At 34.1% G+C, this 18828-nt stretch overlaps 1 long non-coding RNA gene across 1 annotated transcript; it reads left to right on the forward strand.

Annotated features, from left to right (window-relative positions):
* The first annotated feature begins 449 nt into the window (after positions 1 to 449).
* On the forward strand, positions 450 to 18256 carry LOC127705272 (uncharacterized). The gene is made up of 3 exons (XR_007983802.1): positions 450 to 510; positions 12013 to 12154; positions 18233 to 18256. It is a non-coding gene; the product is annotated as an uncharacterized LOC127705272 (long non-coding RNA).
* Positions 18257 to 18828: the final 572 nt, after the last annotated feature.

Genomic DNA, 18828 nt, shown 5'->3' on the forward strand with positions numbered 1-18828 from the left:
AGTTATCTCGTACCATTGTAATTTTACTTGATATTTGATGTGAAATCGTATTTTTTGGTGACAAATGAATTATTGTTTAACTAGTTTTTAAGCTATAGTCTGTTTCATATTTGTATTGCGTTTTACCATAGAAACAAGGGTGGGTTCGACTTTTGACTTACTGTGAAGAGAATATGTCATTTTCTGAACTTCTGCTGACTTGTTTGAAAAAAGCACGTACACGTCTAGAGTTTGGATATACAAATCGATTTTTAAACATGACAATCTCAATTGGTAAATCAACTTTTTTTATTAAGTTTACCAAAAAAAAATCATAAAACATTCGTATTTTTGAATATATTTTTAATGGTACGAGTTCTGATTGGTACGACTTCCCAGTGGTACGAGTTTACGTTGGTACGAGTTAACTTTTTTGGTACGAGTTTACGTGGTACGAGTTAACTTGTTTCCGAGACAAACGACAAACAATTCTTTTTAACCAAGAAGACGTCATGTCAATGGCTTTAAAGGGTAAGTTTTAAATATTTCTGTTATATCTGACTCATGTGAAGAAATGACATACTCATTTTAGCTCATTTGAAAATATTTTTTACATTTTGAACGCATGCAGCACAAGGATTTGCAGGTCGATGGACATATTTCTTGGTTAACGTTTCATATCTCTTCTTCTTTGCATTAATGCGAAATGTTCTGAACAAGGACTGAGAAGAAATTTTCAATTGAACATTTAACTGAGTAATTTTCTTTTCTTCAAGGTAAAAGTATATAATTTCTTCAAAACAAAATTTGAAAGTTAAAATTGAACAGTTGAAGAGTTTTTAGACACCAGGCGGCGCTGATGTTTGTCATATTTTTAGCTCACCTGGCCAAAAGGGCCATGTGAGCAGGGCTATGTGAGCTTATGCAATCACTTGGCGTCCACCGTCTGTCGTCGTTTGTCGTCGTCTTAAACTATTTCAAGAATCTTCTCCTCTGAAACTACTGGGCAAAATACCTTCAAACTTTAACTGAATGTTCCTTAGGGTATATATCTAGTTTATAAATTGTATCTGAAGTTTTAATCTATCAACAAACATGGCGGCTGTTGCTAAAATTAGAACATAGGGGTTAAATGCAGATTTTAGCTCACCTGGCCCAAAAGGGCCAAGTGAGCTTTTCTCATCACTTGGCGTCCGTCGTCCGCAAGCGTCCTTTAACTTTTACAAAAATCTTCTCCTCTGAAACTACTGGGCCAAATAAAACCAAACTTGGCATAAATCATCCTTAGGGTATCTAGTTTAAAAAATGTATACGATGACCCCGCCCATCAACCAAGATGGCCACCATGGCTATAAATAGAACATGGGGGTAAAATGCAGTTCTCTGAAACTAAAGCATTTAGAGCAAATCTGACATATGGTTAAAATGTTCATCAGGTCAAGATCTATCTGCCCTTAAATTTTCAGACTCATCAGACAATCCAAAAGGGCCAAGTGAGCTTTTCTCATCACTTGGGTCTGTAATCGTTGTCTGTCGTCGTCGTTGTCCTTTAACTTTTACAAAAATCTTTTCTGAAACTACTGGGCCAAATAAAACCAAACTTGGCCTAAATAATCCTTAGGGTATGTAGTTTAAAAAATGTAACCGATGACCCCGCCCATCAACCAAGATGGCCGCCATGGCTAAAAATAGAAACATGGGGGTAAAATGCAGTTTTTGGCTTATATGTCTGAAACTAAAACATTTGGAGCAAATCTGACAGGGTTAAAATTGTTCTTCAGGTCAAGATCTATCTGCTCTATAATTTTCAGACGCATCAGACAACCCGTTGTTGGGTTGCTGCCCCTGAATTGGTAATTTTAAGGAAATTTTGCAGTTTTTATACGGCCGCAAAAACTCGCATAAAGTTTTTGCGGTCGTATATTGCTATCATGTCCTCGTTGTCATCAGCATCTTAGGCGTCGTCGTTGTCCGAAGACATTTGGTTTCCGGACAATAACTTTAGTTTAAGTGTATGGATCTCTATAGAATTTAACCAGTTAGGAGTACTACTTGTACAAGTAATCTTTATTTACTTGAAGAAGTAAATAATATATTTATATAAGTAAATTATAATGTTTGAATAATCTCCCCTTAATTATACCCCTGTTTTAAAAAAGTGGGGGTATACTCTTTTACCTCTGTCTGTCCGTCCACCCGTCCATCCATCCGTCAGTCCGTCAGTCCGTCCATCCGTCCCATGAAAATTTTTCATCACATCTTTCTCAGGAACTACAATACAAGGATTTCTGAAATTTGGTTTCAGGGTTTATACAAGCATGATAAGTCAGCTATACTGTGTGATGCGTTTTCAGATTGATCACTCAACAACTTCCTGTTTACCGAACACTTACATCATTTTACACAACACATCCAAGTTGAAAATTTTCGTGACATTTTTCTCAGGAACTACATTACAAGGATTTCTGAAATTTGGTTTCAGTGTTTATATAAGTCAGCTTTACCGTGTGATGTGTTTTCAGATTCATCACTCAACAACTTCCTGTTTACCGTCAAGTATTAGGGCTGGGGGTATCATTAGTGAGCAGTAGCTCGCAGTTTCACTTGTTTTCTCAAAAATTTACTTGTATAAGTAATTATTTTTTACAATTCCGAAAAATTCTCAAGTTTGAGATGTAAAAACATGCCTTTTACAATTTTTCTCAGGTTAGCTCATAATTTTTTATTAGAGTTCAATGTTTCATCTCATTAATTCAACAAAGAAACTAATTGCACAAAGATCTTAAGTATTTGCGCAAGGCCTTCAAAAATTACCCCTTGGGGGCTTGTAAATGAGCAGTGTTCTGAAGATAACAGACAAATGAGATTTTCATTGTCCATGAAATTACACTTAAATGATTAGTAAAGACATCTGCAAAGGACAGACAATTAAAAATTGTATTAGAGCAAAGAAGTCCTAAGAAATTCAAGAAAAGAAGATAGGATGACTTGTTTACTTGTCTAAGTAAAAAAATCTGAATGTCTAAGGGACATATAACTAAGCCAAAAAATAATTTAACTATACAAGCAGTGATCGGGAAGGACGTGCGCCTTGCGCCAATTGCGCTTATCGACCAGAAATGGCGCATAGTGACAAATGTAAGCGCCCGCGTGGCGCATGATATTTTTCACTTCGTTTTGAAACGTTGAGATATCATATCGTCAAATGGATTTCCTATCGTATTTCGTGCCGCCATGTGTGAGTACACAACTCCAATGATAGGAGCACCTATATATTTTTGGGACGTCTCGGGTGTTTTCCTATGGTAATAATAGCAACATGCGGTATGACTGATTACCCAAAAAACGATATTAACCATCATTCATGATATAATTTTTTATAAACAAGTTACAACTTTAAATTTGTGAAAATTGGCTAGTACAGTCGATAATTCTTCTCTAATTATAATCTTTTAAGTAAGCTTGCTATTATTTCGATTGAAAAATCCAAAAGCCTTTTTATGAATAGCATAGTATTTGTCTCCATAAAAGGGGCTTAACTGTCCTTGTCAATTTTTTTGGTCTTTAGCTCGTTATGACATCAAACATGCCTTCAGCGAATTGTTGTTGTGATTTATCAATTAACGATGCTCTCTACTGTTATTCTTGTCATCGTGATGAAGTAATAATAATACAAGTGCAGAGGAAATGCCAGAAACGTCCTCTAATACGGAACCATCCCAAATGAATGGAAAAGTGCTAACATATGCCCATTATTCAAGAAGAACGACAGAACCATCCCAAGTAATTACAGACCAGTATCCCTAACATGTATCACTTGCAAACTACTAGAACATGTTATTTGCTCGAACCTAATCATGCTAATGCAGCACTTTGAAGATCACAACATCCTAAATAGCCGATAACATGCATTTAGAAGAAGACACAGCTGTGAAATCCAACTTATTAACGTAATACATGACTGGGCAACTGCCATTGACAACAGGAAACAAATGGATATATTTATTTTGGATTTTGAAAAAGCATTTGACACCGTACCGCACGAACTATTAAAAAGTAAACTTCACAAATATGGCGTGCCGAAAAACATCTTGAATTGGATTAACGCATTTCTATCTACAAGATCTCAGTGTGTGATAGTGAATGGGACTAAGTCCAAAACATTGACAGTCCTATCAGGTGTACCTCAAGGAACGGTTCTTGGTCCCATCCTATTTCTGGTCCATATCAATGACATAACAGAAAATGTAACATCAGAAATAAGGCTGTTCACAGACGACTGTGTATGCTACAGAGAAATTAAAAATGAAGATGACTGTGCAGAACTACAGAAAGATATAGATACCCTTGGTAACTGGGCGACTAATTGGGGTATGAGATTTCAACCAATTAAATGCAACATGATGACATTGAGTCGCAAGAAGAAAATTACATCATTTAAATACACTCTCAAATATACGGAACTCCAAATTTTAACATCTATTAAATATCTAGGAGTAAACATCACAAATGATCTACACTGGGGAAAGCACATAGAGATATGCAATAAATCTTATAGGACATTAGGCCTATTAAAAAGAAACCTATCAGCATGTCCACTTGAAGTTAAACTCCAGGCATATAAAGGACTGATACGACCTGTCCTAGAATATGCAAGCACTGCCTGGGACCCACATCAACTATATCTCGAAGACCAACTGGAAAATGTACAGAAAAGAGCGGCTAGGTTTATAACATCAAACTACAACTACGAACCAGGAAGTATGACAGCAATTTTAGACCAACTGCAATTACCATCACTAAAAGACCGCCGTACACAAAACAGACTGATCCTTTTCTGCAAAAGTATACACGGTCAAGCAAACTTACCTTCTGACCAACTGAAAAAACCATCAAGGACAACCAAGAACATGCACAGCCAACATTTCCTTAGACTTCAAACAAAAACAGACACATTAAAATACAGTTTCATTCCAAATACCATTAAAGACTGGAACCAACTACCACCGGATATCTTCATCAAAATTCAGACACAGAAGAACCAGCTAAAACCTTTAGTGAAATTGTAAGGGGGGCCCCACTTAAGTAAATTACTTGACGCACGCGCGGTGTATTAATATCCTTGGATGTATCACCGTATTCCTATCAAGATCAAGATCAAGATCAAGGAACGTCTGGAATAAGTATGGTATCGACGAAGACCCAAATTTAATGTAAAAAAAACATGAACATGAACAAGGGAACAGTACCAGTTTTAACATTGTAAATAAAGGTTATCGTAAATATTGCCCGGTTTGGAAGAAGTTATTGTATATTCATTGAAATTGAAATAACAAAATCACAGGTACAATTTCCATGATATTAATTAGAATCATACTTGTAAGTACAGTGAAATATACACTTTTTTTATTTTTTTTTTATTGTTAACGAATGGCCCACTCATTTGACAACATGGCCCATTAATTCTAAAAATGGCCCATGGAATTTATTTTTGGGGGGCCCTGGGCCCACAGAGAAAAATCCTTCCAGATCACTGTACAAGTAAATAAAATACACTTGTATAAGTATCCTACAAATTTACTTATATCATCATGATCATGTATATATCATGTATGTAAGTTACTATTATTATTTACTTATATAAGTATATTAATTTTTACTTATATAAGTATATTAATATTTACTTCTTCAAGTAAATAAAGATTACTTGTACAAGTAGTACCCCTGACTGTTAACCAAAAGGTTCAATACCTCAAAAGGAAGGGTGGGATTGTTTTTGGGGGTGATAGTCCCAACCGTTTAGGAATTAGGGGCCAAAACAAGCATTTTTCTAGTTTCAGGACAAAAACTTGTGCAAAAGTATTTTTATTGCTCTGAAATTGTACCACAAGGTTCAATACCACAAGTAAAAGATTTGGATTCATTTTGGGGGTAATTGCCAAAACCGTTCAGGAATTAGGAGCCAAAAAGGGTCTAAAACAAGCATTTTTCTAGTTTTCAGACAATAACTTGTGTTTAAGTGTATGGATGTCTCTTAAATTGTACCACATTTTACAAAAAGAAAATTTCTTGAAATATTATTTTTTTTTGGGGGGGGGGGGGGGGGGGGGGGGGGGGGGGGTGCAATTTTTTTCCCTCAAGATTTAAGAGATTAAAAAGAAAATTTCTTCAAATATTTTTTTTTTTTGGAGTGGGCAGTCAGGGATATAACTCTATAGGGTTATTACAGAAAAATAACATACATTTGTTATTGTGGACTGAAAAATCAAAGAACTGTGATAACATATTTATGTTACATGTTTCAAAGGGACAATATACATCACTAGTTTAGTTAAAATGCATACAAGTTTTATTGATATTACTATTGTCTTTATGTATACTTAACTATAAAAAGATATAGCAGTTCATAGTTTGCCAATTTTGCATAGTACACCTATATGTTATTACAGAAAAAATATGCCTGTAATAACTAAAGGGTGTTATCACAGCTTCTCTATATCACTCCAAAGCATTTTCTCAGACATACATCATGCTTAATTACAATGTATTTTAATTTATTGTAAGAAATAATGACCAGAGCATGTAATGAGGTTCTGCGCCAGCTTCCCAGTAATTCCCAAGTGTCTCATATAATAGGTTACATTCCTTTAATAACTAAGCTATGTTATTACAGCTAATTTTATCCCTTAAAAGCCTTGTCTCATTGATTTACCATGGTTAATCAAAAATGTATTAATTTAATTAAAAAATTAATTATCAAGGCTATTCATTTAGTTTCTGCCAAAGTCTCAAGAGTTCCCTAGTGCCCATTATAAATTAAAATATTTTTGATTTATTTTACAAATAACAAACATATGTTATTGCAGATTTAGAAAATTTAAGGAATAAAGAGTAGACAACTCATAAAAGTATCTGTAATAACACACACAAGTTATTTTCTGTAATAACCCTATAGAGTTATATCTCTGACTGGGGGGGGGGGGGGGGGGGAGCAATTTTTTTCCCCTTAAGATTTAAGAAATTGTCTATTTTCCAAAGAAAAATTGGGGTCACAATTTATTTTGCTAATTCTTTGTATAAAGTCTGAAAACAAATTTACTTAGTATTGCGCAACAGCACAGTGTATTGCACAACAGCAAGAAATCTTCAATTGAATATAAATTCAAATCATATAAACAAATTCATGTTCTTTGACTACATTTATTCTGTGTCAGAAACCTATAATGTGTCAAATATTTAATTACAATCCAAATTCAGACCTTATCAAACTTGAATATTGTGTCCATTTTTGCCCCAACTGTTCAGGGTTGGACCTCTGCGGTCGTATCCAGCTGCGCTTGGCGAAGCAGTTTATTGGTTATTATCTTGAATATTAGAGTTAAACTGTAAACAACAAAAATGTTCAGCAAAGTAAGCTCTACAAATAAGTCAGCATGATCAAAATTGTCAATTGACCCCTTCAGGAGTTATTGCCCTTTAAAGTCAATTTTTCACAATTTTTCGTAAATTTTTGTAATTTTTTACAAAAATCTTCTCCACTTAATCTACTGGGCCAAATAGAATTAAACTAAGACATAAATTTCAATAGGGTATCTTGATTGAGTTTATTTTTAGTAAATTTTACAGTTTACCGCGTTGTATATTGGTATGACGTTGGCGTCGTCGTCGTCTTCCGAAGACACATTGGTTTTCGCACAATAACTTTAGTTTAAGTGAATGGCTCTCTATGAAATTTTACCATAAGGTTCAAGACCACAAAAGGAAGGTTGGGATTGATTTTGGGGGTTATGGTACCAACAGTTTAGGAATTAAGGTCCAAAAAGGGGCCAAAAATAAGCATTTTTGTAACTTCCAGACAATAACTTGTGTGTTAGTTTATGGATCTCTCTGACATTGAACCACAAGGTTCCATATCACAACGGGAATGCTGGGATTGATTTTGGGGGTAATTGCCACAAAATTTTAGGAATTAGGGGCAAAAAACAAGCATTTTTCTAGTTTCATGACAATAACTTGTGTGTAAGTGTATGGATTTTTCTGAAATTGTACTACACGGTTCCATATCACTAAGGTAAAGCTAGGTTTGAGTTTGGGGGTAATTACCCTAAACGTTTAGGAATTATGGGCCAAAAAGGGGCCAAAAAACAAGAATTTTTCTAGTTTCCAGACAATAACTTGTGTTCAATCTCTCTGAAATTGTAGTGCAAGGTACCATACCTTAAAGGGAAGGCTGGGATTGATTTTGGGGGTAATTGCCTCAAAATTTTAGGAATTAGGGGCCACAAAGGGGCAAAAAACAAGCATTTTTCTAGTTACAGGACAATAACTTGTGTGTAAGTGTATGGATCTCTCTGAAATTTTACTGCAAGGTACCATACCTCAAAGGGAAGGCTGGGATTGAGTTTGGGGATGATGAATCATAAGGGGGTTCAACAAATTTTGGGGGGGTTGATTTTTTTTTCCTTTTTTAAGCTCACCTGGCCCAAAGGGCCAAGTGAGCTTTTCTCATCACTTGGCGTCCGTCGTCTGTCGTCCCTCGTCGTCGTCGTCCGTCGTCGTTAGCTTTTACAAAAATCTTCTCCTCTGAAACCACTGGGCCAAATTTAACCAAACTTGGCCACAATCATCATTAGGGTATCTTGTTTAAAAAATGTGTCCGATGACCAGGCCAACCAACCAAGATGGCCGCCATTGCTAAAATTAGAACATAGGGGTAAAATGTAGATTTTGGCTTATATCTCTGAAACCAAAGCATTTAGAGTAAATCTGACATAGTGTATAACTGATTATCAGGTCAAGATCTATCTGCTTTGAAATTTTCAGACAAATCTGACAACCCGTTGTTGGGTTGCTGCCCCTGAATTGGTAATTTTAAGGAAATTTTGCAGTTTTTGGTTATTATCTTGAATATTATTATAGATAGAGATAAACTGTAAACAGCAATAATGTTCAGCAAAGTAAGATCTACAAATAAGTCGTCATGACCAAAATTGTCAGTTGACCCCTTTAGGAGTTATTGCCCTTTATAGTCAATTTTGAACAATTTTTCGTAAATTTTTGTAATCTTTTACAAAAATCTTCTTCTCTGAAACTACTGAGACAAATTTAACCATACTTGGCCATAATTATTATTAGGGTATCTAGTTTAAAAAATTGAGAGCCTCTAGAAACTGGATAGGTTTTTTGTCATATGAACTATGAGTGCATGTACATTTATGTTATAGTATAATAACAGTATAACAAGTCACGTGAGGTGTATATGTCTGTCTGGCAGGTATTAGTCTTTGGCATATTTGGTAGGCTGGCCTGTTTCTCAGATCTACTAAAAGCAATAGGTCAACTGTATTTAATGAATGAGATAATTGTAACGTGATCTGTTTTACAGTGTTCATCTGACTTTTCATGGTTCATTGGTCAATGTTCAGTTTAAGTGGATAGAGCTGTATCTTGGATCCTATAAGCAGTTGGTAAACTATATGTGGTGTATGAAATGATTGTATGATACATACATGTATGTTAGTCTGACAAGGTGCCTCTGACCTTGACATCATTGTCATGGTTCATTGGTCAATGTAAAGTTTAAGTGTATAGAGCTGTATCTCTGATCCTATAAGCAGTTGGTAAACTATATTTGGTGTATGAAATGATTTTATGGTACACATGCTAGTCTGACAAGGTTCATCTGACCTTTGACCTCATTGCCATGGTTCATTGGTTAATGTAAAATTTAAGAGGATAGAGCTGTATCTGGGATCCTATTAGCAGCTGGTCAACTATATGTGGTGTATGACATGATTGTATGGTTCATATGCTAGTCAGATTAGGTTTGTCTGACCTTGACCTCATTGTCATGGTTCATTGGTTAATGTAAAGTTTAAGTGGATAGAGCTGTATCAGGGATCCTATTAGCAGTTGTTCAACTATATTTGGTGTATGACATGATTGTATGGTACATAATGTGCTAGTCTGACAAGATTCTTCTGACCTTGACCTCATTGTCATGGTTCATTGGACAATGGTAAGTTTTGTGGTTAGATCTGTTTCTATTAGCAATAGATTAAAGTTAGTGGGTGTATAGAATGGTTGTTAGGTGTACATATCCGTCTGGCAGGGTTATTTGACCATGACCTCATTTACATGGATCTTTGATGATTTTAAGTTTATAAGATACTTGTAGTAAAACCTTGATCGTAATCATGATCAGAAAAGCAGACGAGATATTTCAGCATGTGCACCTTTGTTGTTAAGGAATCTTTCCTCATTCACTAAAAGTAATAGGTCAAATATATTTGATGAAATCAGGGTAGGGTCTTCCTGTCACATGCCTGTTTATCTTGAAAGGTGCATCTGACCATGACTTCATTTTCATGGTTCATTGATTGGTCAATGTTAAGTTTTCATGGTTCATTGATTGGTCAATGTTAAGTTTTCATGGTTCATTGATTGGTCAATGTTAAGTTTTCATGGTTTGGTCTATTTCTCAGAAACTATGAGGTAACGGTTAACTAAATTTGGTTTATGTAATTACTGTATTTGTAATTTTTTTTCGCGAGTCCTTTTTTCGCGTATTTGGAATTGCCGACATATTCGTGTGTACTTAATTTCACGGTATTACCGAAATTGAAAAAATATAAATAACGGTCTGTTTACTAGGAAGTGAATATGAGTTTATATTTAGGATAGTAGGTACCCTTCGGGGATTATTGAGTAATAGTGTGAAAGAAAAAACTTTGAAACGTCGATGGATTAAATCCATGAAATCGGGGATGGCAGAAGTATGTGTTCAAAAATAAACTGGGACATCTGAAGCCAAATTTTTCAGTTTATAAAACTGTTCAATTGTAATTTTGTCTGAAATTGTTTTAATTATAGTTATGTTCATAAAATATTTATATTTTTTTTAATCAAGTCTATATCTTTTAACTAATATTATACAAAAGTTTACAAAATTGACAAATTATTCGATCAATGCAATCAACAAAACTGTCGATGATAAAAGGGAGATCTATATGATTATCCGATTAAGTTATTAATTACACAATAAAACTGTCATAGCAGATAGCAGCGTGGGTCATTCTGTGATATCATAATCCTTAATTGGCTCTTTGTGTGGATCACTCTTGTTGTTTTTTACAATATCACAGTTCAAATGAGGCTCTTGAGGGTAATCAAGGTAAACATGCATGTACAATTGTCAAAACCATTTGGGATATCGTATTGCAATTTTTAATATGCATGAACATTGTATTTTAGCGAAAAATATACCTTCCTGGAAATTCATGAAAATAAATACACCGCGAAAAAAGTAAAGTATAGTAAAGTGTACATGTCTGTCTTTTTACAGGGCTCATCTGTCCTTTACCTTTTTTTTTTTGTACGACAGCAAAATTTGTTGTCAGCGTCGTTGTTGTCGTCAGAAGACATTTGGTTTCCAGACAATAACTGGAGAACAAGTGTATGGATCACTATGAAATTGTACCACAAGGTTCCAAACTACATGAGGAAGATTGGGATTGATTTTAGGGGTTATGGCCCAACCTGAGTAGAAATTAGCGGCCAAAAAGTGGACAAAAAACTAGAATTTTCTGGTTTCCGGACAATAACTTGAGTATAAGTCTATGGATCCTATCAAATTGTACCACAAGGTTTCATATCAAAAAAGGAAGGTTGGGATTAATTTTGGGGGTTATGACCCTAACCGTTTAGGAAAAAGGGGCCAACAACAATACTTTTCTAATACTTTGTATCAATTGCTTATTTCTTGACCAATTTCAATGGAGTTTAATTCAAAGTTTTGAATTCTTGGGGTTCTTTAATATGCTAAATCTAACCGCGTATTTAGATTTTGGATTTTTGGCCCTGTTTTTGAATTGGTCCACATTGAGGTCCAAAAGGTCCAAAATTAAACTTTGTTTGAATTTGAAAGAAATTGAATTCTTCAAAAGAAGCTGTGACATTTCAGCGTGCACCTCTTGTTCATCTCAAATCTATTATTTTACATTGTTTAAATTTTATGTTAAACTTTATTTGCAGATTGTTATTGACCTGTGGCAGTTGGTATTAACGCCATGAAGACATCGTTTAAAGAAGTTGCTATTGAAGTTTGATGAAGGACAGTTTGTAGTTACTGAGTCAATGACAGTTTTATAACTAGAACCAACAGCTTTCAGTTTGGGTATTTAATCATTGTTAATCATATTGATTATATAATTCTGATTTTTATTCAAGTTATAAGTGTCTCTTTTAGGACATCAACTACATCAAGTCTTTTTATAAGAATGGTGAAAAAACCTCTGTCTTATTAGCTTTAATGGCATGTGCTTAGAACTAAAACAATGAGGAATCATGAAAAACCTCTGTCTTATAAGCTTTAATGGCATGTGCTTAGAACTAAAACATTGAGGAATCATGAAAAACCTCTGTCATATAAACTTTAATGGCATGTGCTTAGAACTAAAAACATTGCAGAATCATGAAATATCTCTGTCTTATAAGCTTTAATATGAGCTTTAACATGTTAAATGGCATGTGCTTAGAACTAAAACATTGCAGAATCATGAAAAACCTCTGTTTTACTAGCTTTAATGGCATGTGCTTAGAACTAAAACATTGCAGAATTATTAAAAACCTCTGTCTTATTAGCTTTAATGGCATGTGCTTAGAACTAAAAACATTACAGGATCATTAAAAAACTCTGTCTTATTAGCTTTAATGGCATGTGCTTAGAACTAAAACATTGCAGAATCATGAAAAACCTTAGTCTTATCAGCTTTAAAATCATGTGCTTAGAACTAAAACATTTCACAATCATGAAATATCTCTGTCTTATAAGCTTTAACATGTTAAATGGCATGTGATTAGAACTAAAACGGTTGCAGAATCATGAAAAATCTCTGTCTTACTAGCTTTAATGGCATGTGATTAGAACTAAAAACATTGCAGAATCATGAAAAACCTCTGTCTTATTAGCTTTAATATCATGGGCTTAGAACTAAAACATTGCACAATCATGAAATATCTCTGTATTGTAAGCATTGATGGCATGTGCTTAGAACTAAAACATTTCACAATCATGAAATATCTGTGTGTTATAAGCATTGATGGCATGTGCTTAGAACTAAAACATTCCACAATCATGAAATATCTCTGTGTTATAAGCATTGATTGCATGTGCTTAGAACTAAAACATTCCACAATCATGAAATATCTCTGTGTTATAAGCATTGATTGCATGTGCCAAGACCTAAAACATTCCACAATCATGAAATATCTCTGTGTTATAAGCATTGATTGCATGTGCTTAGAACTAAAACATTCCACAATCATGAAATATCTCTGTCTTATAAGCTTTAACATGTTAAATGGCATGTGATTAGAACTAAAACGGTTGCAGAATCATGAAAAATCTCTGTCTTACTAGCTTTAATGGCATGTGATTAGAACTAAAAACATTGCAGAATCATGAAAAACCTCTGTCTTATTAGCTTTAATATCATGGGCTTAGAACTAAAACATTGCACAATCATGAAATATCTCTGTATTGTAAGCATTGATGGCATGTGCTTAGAACTAAAACATTTCACAATCATGAAATATCTGTGTGTTATAAGCATTGATGGCATGTGCTTAGAACTAAAACATTCCACAATCATGAAATATCTCTGTGTTATAAGCATTGATTGCATGTGCTTAGAACTAAAACATTCCACAATCATGAAATATCTCTGTGTTATAAGCATTGATTGCATGTGCCAAGACTTAAAACATTCCACAATCATGAAATATCTCTGTGTTATAAGCATTGATTGCATGTGCTTAGAACTAAAACATTCCACAATCATGAAATATCTCTGTGTTATAAGCATTGATTGCATGTGCTTAGAACTAAAACATTCCACAATCATGAAATATCTCTGTGTTATAAGCATTGATAGCATGTGCTTAGAACTAAAACATTCCACAATCATGAAATATCTCTGTGTTATAAGCATTGATTGCATGTGCTTAGAACTAAAACATTCCACAATCATGAAATATCTCTGTGTTATAAGCATTGATTGCATGTGATTAGAACTAAAACATTCCACAATCATGAAATATCTCTGTGTTATAAGCATTGATTGCATGTGCTTAGAACTAAAACATTCCACAATCATGAAATATCTCTGTGTTATAAGCATTGATTGCATGTGCCAAGACCTAAAACATTCCACAATCATGAAATATCTCTGTGTTATAAGCATTGATTGCATGTGCTTAGAACTAAAACATTCCACAATCATGATATATCTGTGTTATACGCATTGATAGCATGTGCTTAGAACTAAAACATTCCACAATCATGAAATATCTCTGTGTTATAAGCATTGATTGCATGTGCTTAGAACTAAAACATTCCACAATCATGAAATATCTCTGTGTTATAAGCATTGATAGCATGTGCTTAGAACTAAAACATTCCACAATCATGAAATATCTCTGTGTTATAAGCATTGATTGCATGTGCTTAGAACTAAAACATTCCACAATCATGAAATATATCTGTGTTATAAGCATTGATTGCATGTGCTTAGAACTAAAACATTCCACAATCATGAAATATATCTGTGTTATAAGCATTGATGGCATGTGCTTAGAACTAAAACATTCCACAATCATGAAATATCTCTGTGTTATAAGCATTGATGGCATGTGCTTAGAACTAAAACATTTCACAATCATGAAATATCTCTGTGTTATAAGCATTGATGGCATGTGCTTAGAACTAAAACATTCCACAATCATGAAATATCTCTGTGTTATAAGCATTGATTGCATGTGCTTAGAACTAAAACGTTCCACAATCATGAAATATCTCTGTGTTATAAGCATTGATGGCATGTGCTTAGAACTAAAACATTCCACAATCATGAAATATCTCTGTGTTATAAGCATTGATGGCATGTGCCAAGAACTAAAACATTCCACAATCATGAAATATCTGTGTGTTATAAGCATTGATGGCATGTGCCTAGAACTAAAACATTCCACAATCATGAAATATCTCTGTGTTATAAGCATTGATGGCATGTGCCAAGAACTAAAACATTCCACAATCATGAAATATCTCTGTGTTATAAGCATTGATGGCATGTGCCAAGAACTAAAAACATTACAGAATCGGATGTGTTACTCGAATAATATAAAACTATGACAGAATGATGAAATATAACAAGTTAACTATTATTAAGCGAAAAAAAAAAATTGTTCCAAAATCAAAATGTTGCAAATATTGACTTCTTCCTGTTGATACTCTACCAAATTTGGCCAACTCAAGACCCATGCATGTACAAATAAAGATCAAGCATCAACATGAAATTGTGACAACATTATTATCCTTTGTTAGGCAACACTTTGTCTTCTGAAGAAAAAAAAATGAGTAACAGTTTAACAAAAACAGAGACCATGTTTATTCACTTTCTAATCATTTTTTGTCGAGCCTGCGACTTTTGTCGCAAAAAGCTCGACATAGGGATAGTGATCCGGCGGCGGCGGCGGCGGCGGCGGCGTTAGCTCACTTCTTAAAAGCTTTATATTTTAGAAGGTGGAAGACCTGGATGCTTCATACTTTGTATATAGATGCCTCATGTTACGAAGTTTCCGTCAGTCACATGTCCAATGTCCTTGACCTCATTTTCATGGTTCAGTGACTACTTGAAAAAAAAGTGAAGACTTTTTGGAATGTTAAATTCTCTCTTATTATAAGTAACAGGATAACTATATTTGGTATGTGCATACCTTGCAAGGTCCTCATGCCCGTCAGATAGTTTTCACTTGACCTCGACCTCATTTCATGGATCAGTGAACAAGGTTATGTTTTCGTGGTCAAGTACATATCTGAGATACTATAAGCAATAGGTCTACTATATTTGGTGTATGTAATGATAGTAAGGGGTACATGTCAAACTGGCAGGTGTCATCTGACCTTGACCTCATTTTCATGGTTCAGTGGTCATAGTTTTATTTTTGTGTTTTGGTCTGTTTTTCTAATACTGTTTGTAATAGGTTAACTGTATTTGGTGTATGGAAATATTGTACGATGTTCATGTCTGTCTGGCAAGTTTTATTTGACCTTGACCTCATTTTTACGGTTCATTGCTCAATGTTAAGTTTTTGTGTTTTGGTTTGTTTTTCTAATACTGTATGCAGTAGGTCAACTATATTTGGTGTATGGAAATATTTTACGATGTACATGTCAGTCTGGCATGTTTTATTTGACCTTGACCTCATTTTCAAGGTTCATTGCTAAATGTTAAGTTTTTGTGTTTTGGTCTGTTTTCCTAATACTGTATGCAGTAGGTCAACTATATTTGGTGTATGGAAATATTTAATGATGTACATGTCAGTCTGGCAGGTTTTATTTGACCTTGATCTCATTTTCATGGTTCATTACTTATGTTAAGTTTTTGTGGTTTGGTCTGTTTTTCTTACACTTTAAGCAACAGGTCAACTATATTTGGTGTATGGGATGATTGTAAGGTGTACATGTCTAGCTGGCAGGTGTCATTTGACCTTGGCCTTATTTTCATGGTTCAGTGGTCAAAGTTAAGATTTTGAGTTTTGGTCTTTTTTTCTAATACTATATGCAATAGGTCAACTATATTTGGTGTATGGAAATATTTTATGATCTTTATGTCAGTCGCGCAGTTTTTATTTGACCTTGACCTCATTTTCACAGTTCATTGCTCAGTGTCTAGCTGCCAGGTGTCATTTGACCTTTGCCTCATTTTCATGGTTCAGTGGTCAAAGTTAAGTTTTTGTGTTTTGGTCTGTTTTTCTTAAACTATAAGCAATAGGTCAACTATATTTGTTGTATGGAAGAATTGTTAACTGTACATGCATATGCCTGCCTGGCATGGTTCATCTGACCTTGATCTCATTTTCATGGTTCATTGGTCAATGTTTAGCTTTCTTGGTTAATGTTAAGTTTATGTGACAGTTGTAAGAAAGCTTTATATTTAGGACTATCAACATAATATCAATGATTAGAAAAGAAGGCGAGACATTTCAGCGTGTGCACTCTTGTTCTAATGCAACTATTGATACCACTAATAAATGAGAAAACAAAATTGATGTGAGGAAAAAAATGGGTCAAATCATTACTTCTAGATATAAAAATAAGGAGATGTTATATGAGTGCCAATGAGACAACTATCCACCAATGCTCAAAATGAAGTGGATGTAAGCAATTATAGGCAACTGTACTGCCTTCAACTATGCAAAAAACCCATACTGTACGGTTGCCTTTAAAAGTCCATAACATGAACAATGTGAGACAATTTACTTGAGAAAACTGACAGCCTGATTTACAATGAATTATAACAAAACAATTTACAAAAATCAAATAAAATTGACAGACACGAACAACAACCACTAAACTACAAGTTCCTGACTTAGGTCAGGCACGTACAGAATGTGGCGGGGTTAAACATCTAAGCTAGCTGGAACACTGATCTTGGTGAGTGTTCAACCCTCCCCTAACCATGGACAGTGGTGTTACAGCGCAACAAAAGAACACATTGTAAAGATAAGTTGCAATGGGCTTAACTCAAAAGATCGTTATGAGGCACAAAAATAACTAACATGAAAACAATAGATAAAAAGCACCATAATAAGAGTACTTGCAGTTACTGAAAGCTAGTTCAAAGCCAATTACAACATATAAATAAATCCTTGACCTTACCAAGTAAGGTCTAAAATTGTAAACACATTTGATCATAAAACATATTTTGACTTCTGTATGTCAGAAATCAAAAAAAAAAATACTTGTTAATGTCTGAGCTCTGACTGATGTTAAAAGGGAGACAACCAAATTATATATGCCAATATACTGACTATAAGTCCAGTGCTTTTTTCAATGCATACCATGTTTATCATGTTAAAGGGGAGATAATCAAATTAACTTACTACTATATACTATCCATATGTCCATGTGCATTGTCAGTGTAACAGCTGGACATATGTTATTGTGTCTTGTGGTCTTACATGTTAAAGGGGATATAATCAAATCAACTTTCTTCAGTATACTGTCCTTATGTCTGTATGCCTTGTCAGCCCTTTCCTGCTTAACAGATGATGGATATATTAAAATGTACACATGCAGTGGAGAAAAAGAAACAAATCAAAATATGGCATCATACCTAAATCAATGCTAAAAATATAAGTCATAGAATTAAAACTTGTGTATTTTAAATGTTTTCTTTTCTTTTTACAGGATATAATGGCAGATTGGAATAAGGTAAGATTTTCTTTCTAAAGTTCAATTTTCATGTGACCTATTTTTGTCTTTAAACTGTAGAGAAAGGTACATGTGTGTAGTTCATTGTATTCATAGAGGGAAAATAGAAGAAAATCAAAATGACAAGAGTTATACAAATTTAAATAGACAAAATTTGAAGGAGCAAACCTGATACATTATCACATGATTATATAATCATCCAAAGTTTTTTTCTTCTCTCAAAAAACTCTGAAATTACCAACAACAATTTCACTGTCTTGGTCAGTTGTTGTTACTGCATTTGAAAAGCAAACTGTAAAAGTGAACATCATAAGCAGAATAACTAAAAGTAGTTTGTTTATTTGAATGATTACATTTATCATACATTGTTATGTACAGGAGAGAAATGCTTAAGCTTTGTTTTACTTACAGAAACTTTGTATAGCTACTCAGGAGGGAAACATTAAAGATGTGGATTTATCTTTACAGAATGGAGCTAATTTGGAATATAAAAGTAATATTGTAAGTGAAGTAGAAATATTTAAAACATATAAAGGTATTTACTTACAGAACACACAAAGTCAATCATATAT

Source organism: Mytilus californianus, unplaced genomic scaffold (genome assembly GCF_021869535.1).
Source record: "Mytilus californianus isolate M0D057914Y unplaced genomic scaffold, xbMytCali1.0.p SCAF_6, whole genome shotgun sequence".
NCBI classification, from domain to species: Eukaryota; Metazoa; Mollusca; class Bivalvia; order Mytilida; family Mytilidae; genus Mytilus; species Mytilus californianus.